At 26.1% G+C, this 4,663-nt stretch overlaps 1 long non-coding RNA gene across 1 annotated transcript; it reads right to left on the reverse strand.

The window, feature by feature from the left end:
* Positions 1-3,036: 3,036 nt before the first annotated feature.
* LOC140181658 (uncharacterized) lies at positions 3,037-3,575 on the reverse strand. Its single transcript, XR_011876685.1, has 2 exons — positions 3,355-3,575; positions 3,037-3,248 (listed from the first exon to the last, which is right to left on the reverse strand). It is a non-coding gene; the product is annotated as an uncharacterized lncRNA (long non-coding RNA).
* Positions 3,576-4,663: the final 1,088 nt, after the last annotated feature.

The following is a 4,663-nucleotide window of genomic DNA, read 5'->3' on the forward strand; positions in this document are numbered from 1 at the left end:
TCATATATATCAACCGAGATCCAATTAATTTGTCTCATATATGATATATTATCTACAATTCTACCTACATACATTCACACATCAAATTAATTTCACTAAACTATAACCTTTTTCTATATATATACATTCACACATCAAATTAATTTCACTAAACTATAACCTGTTTCTTCTATGCAGGAAGACTTCCAACACCGCCAAGCTGCTGGTGAAACAGAAGAGGAAGCATTTGAGGCCATATTCGGGAAAGAACAACCAGGTCGGATAAGGTTGTATGGAAGATCTGTGACAAAGACTGATTTAAAAAAACATGCTGAAATTAATGAAATTAAGAATCAGCACAAAGAGGAAGTGTCCAGTCTGAAGGATAAACTTGGACACATGGAGGCCCAACAGCAAAAACAAGAGGCCAAACAGCAAAAACAAGACGAAGAGATTCATGGGCTGCGAAATATGATCAAGTTATTACTGCAGCGATCGGAACTTGGAATGAGGCCAGAAGAACTAGAAGCTTTATTACAAGACGCCCAACAGTCTCCTATTGATGCGAATAGCGGCCATGGATCAACACATTATCCGAACTTAGATGTGGTATGTCCTTATCTATTCCTTGTTTCATAGTTTTTTACTTGCATTTACATTAATTGCTATGGCTGAAAATGTTTGTTGGCTTTATTAACAGTGAAGTTATATTGCTATGGCTGAAAGTTGTATTATGAAGTTGTATAGCCATGTTATTTTTTTTAGAATATGCTTTCTTGGTTTACTATGACTACGTGTTCCATTTAATTTTTATAATTACGAATGTTATTCTGAATATTTTTTTAACTACTTTTCTATATAATTATGCAGGGTAACAATGAAGATTAAGTAATGAAGATTAAGCTGATTATTATTGTGGTTTATTGGCTAAGATAGAATGCTATTTAGAATCTTTATATGTATGGTTGACTAATGATTTTTATTAGAAGATACTTTTATTGGCTAAGTGATATTATGGTTTTGATATGGCTATGCTTACTTTAGTTTGAGTTGTATGAATTTTTATAGTTAACTTCATTCTAGTACTTTTGGATCAATGTTATAAATATATTTTGGTTAGAGACAATTTTTATTATATAAAGTAATTATTTAGTATAATTATGTATTTATTTTTATTTTGTAATATTTAATTCATTTATACATGTAATCATATTCACTATTAAGTTGTATTAATAATTATTAGATAATTATATATACATATATATATAGAAAAAAAATGAGACCTAAGGCTACACTTATATACAGTAGCTATAGTATACAGAAAAAAAAAAAAACGGACCTAAGGCTACGCTTATATACAGTAGCTATAGTGTACGAAAAAAAAAAAAAAAAGAGGGACCTAAGGCTACGCTTATAAAAAGTAGCTATGGTATACACTGTGGCTACGCTTTACAAGTGATGCAGTAGCGTTAAAAAGCGTAGCCTATTCTGGAAGAACGAAAGCTGAAAAGCGTAGCCTTTGGTCATGGACAGCATCACTTGAAAAGCGTAGCCTATTCCCAAACGCCAAAAGCGTAGCCCTTGGTGCAAAAAAGCGTAGCCTTTGAGAATAGGCAACGGCCGAATAGGAATCACCCCAAAAAGCGTAGCCGTAGCCTAAAAAGCGTAGCCGTAGCCTAAGGCATCATTTTTTTCACTTTTGGCTACACTTTTCAAGTGTACCTGAATGGGTGTTTTTGTTGTAGTGTATATATATATATATATATATATATATATATATATATATATATATATACCAACCTTTTTTCTAATAAAGAGTTAATAATTCTTTGTGACATATTTAATAATTATTGAATAAAATAAATTGTATCATTATTATTTACACTAATTTTTATTAATTTTTAACATGAGTTTTAATAATTTAACCAATTAATTATGACAATTTTTTTTTACAAATTACAAGAATTACTAGAAAAGTTTCATTTTATAATTGTTTATTTTTCACACTATCGATTTATTAATTAGTTAAAAAAAAAAAACTCAATCCAATATTTTCATAGCCAAACAGTAGAGTTTTTCTAATCGAAGAAAACTTGCATTTTTCATTAAACAGTGATGTGGTTAAATATAGGATACGGGCCAATATAATATAGTCTTTTTTTAAAAAAATTTGAGCATGGATTTACTAGATTTTTTTAAAGTAATGAGAGTGCAGAACATGTTTTGAGATGGAAAGAAAAAATTGTATGTAGTTTGGCTTCAATGGAAGAACCGCAATTTGGTTTTTCTTTTGTAGCTTTTTTTTTTCAACTAATTAATAAATGGGTGGTTTATTATGGAAAAAGTAAAAAATTACAAATAGAATTTCATTCTTTAATAACTCTTGTAATTTGCAAAAAAAAAGTTTTACTATAGTTAATTATTTAAATTATTAAAACTCAGATTATATTAAGAGTTAAAGTTAATTTAATTATAGTGACACAATTTATTTTATCTAATAATTATTAAATATGTCATAAAAGATAACTAATTTTTTATTTGAGAAAGAGTTATGATAAATCTATTTCATTTATTTCAAATTTTGTTTGTTGTTCTTTTCAAACGTGAATTTGCGATTGAAAATCCTACTACTACTACTCATAATAAATAGTAGTAGTAGGAGATGATGACATTATTATTATTATTATTATTATTATTATTATTATTATTATTATTATTATTATAATAAAGAACATGCATATGTACACAATTGATAGAGTAATTAACTATTTAAAAATATTTGATAACAAAAAAAAAATAGTAAAAAACAATTAAAATTTATTTTATTTAGTATTTATTAATTATTATAATAATTAATAAATATTAATTAAATAAAATAAAATTTGATTATTTTTTTTGTTTTCTTAATATTACCATTCATTACTTAACATACATAAGGAGTTCATTCATTTTTATTACTGTGACTGAAGTTAAATTAAAATGGATCAAAATTGTTTGAAGAAAAAAGAAAAAGAAAAAACAGACTCCTTAATTAACTTGCTACACATATCAACACAATTTTGAATATAAATGAGCATATTTCATAGATAATATCCATTTTCTTTTATTTATAACATATATATATATAATAAATTCATCTGAAGATCAGCATAGCCTGCTTTAATGGGGCAATTCATCAGCCATTTTAGTCTCCGAATTGTTACAATTTATTCGACAACGACAATGTTTCACACATTTTATAAACCAAACGCAGCATTCAATACCATTTCCTGTAAAATATATATATCAAAAACAAAAATTTATTATTTTCACCTTATATTAGTTAGAATAATAATAATAATAAAAAAAAAACAGGATAATATGCTAAAAACTCACCTTCAATATTTTTACTACTATTATTATGGACCGCAACCTTAGTTGTTAGTGCAGGCCTAGGAAGCTTCACAATGGTAGTATCTGCATTTGTCGAAGTAGCTAAGAATGTTATGCTTATGAAGAGGTATGAGAAGAGAACAAACACCACAATTTCCTTTCTAACCATCTTTTCGATCCAATACAATTTTTCTTCTATCTGTTGGCTAATTATAACCTTTGGTATTTATAATACTACCCCGTTCCATTATTTTAAACTTAGTTTGATTAGACTTTTTAAGGAAGTGTTTATGCTTCTAATTGATAAATAAAAAGATTGTGTTTATATTTGTAATTTTTAAAAATTAGAAATATTTTTAAAAGTATTTAAGGAAAAAAATTTTAAAATTTTTTTATACTTTTTAAAATTACGGTTTTGTTAGGTAGACAATGACTTCTTTAAACAATGTGAACAATGAATTCTAGAATCGATTCAATAAAGTAAGAAAACACTCCGACCCAAATTATTTCCTAAACTTAACAGTAGGATAACCATCCGCACACCTAGTGAATTGAACATTTAGCCATTATTAACTGTGCATGAGTAAGTCGAATAAAAAAAATAATCATCCAATTAAGAATAATTAACATAATCATCTGCATACCTATTGAATTGAACATTCAATATATCTATTGTTTACATTGTTTAGTATTTTCATTGTCTACCTCTATTTTTTCTTAAAACTAAATTGTCTAACGTATATAATTTCATACATTAATAAATATATAAATGAAATTTTTTGTTGTGCAACATGAAAAAACAAAAAGAAAAGGCAAAAAGTCAAAAGCAACCACAAACTGCTCCAGGTCTCACTGCAGGATTTGAAGCAAAGGACCAAGAAGATGAGGCCACAAACTCATTAATTTCTATCATGATCTTTAAAATTTTAAAGATTATTTTATCAAATACAATTATTGATGTTTGTATTTGTTGACAGTTAATCTTTTGTTTAATTTATTAAATAGATACTATAATTTTTAAAACTTAATTGTGTCAATGCAAAAATAAAGATACAATAATATATGCATGTTAAAGGAAAGTATTAATAATGAGATTTGGAAAGAGCTAGTAATGAAATTTAATGAACAATAACCTTTAATTTAGTCAATGGAAAAATAAAGATACAATATGAATGTTAAAGGAAAGTATTAATAATGAGATCTAGAAAGAATCCATAATAAAATTTAGTCAATAATAAAGTTTAATTGTGTCAATGAAAATATAAAGATTTATATATAAAAATAAAGTTTAATAAAGTTTATTATTTTAACA

The sequence above is a fragment of the Arachis hypogaea genome, chromosome 18 (assembly GCF_003086295.3).
Source record: "Arachis hypogaea cultivar Tifrunner chromosome 18, arahy.Tifrunner.gnm2.J5K5, whole genome shotgun sequence".
Classification (NCBI taxonomy): Eukaryota; Viridiplantae; Streptophyta; class Magnoliopsida; order Fabales; family Fabaceae; genus Arachis; species Arachis hypogaea.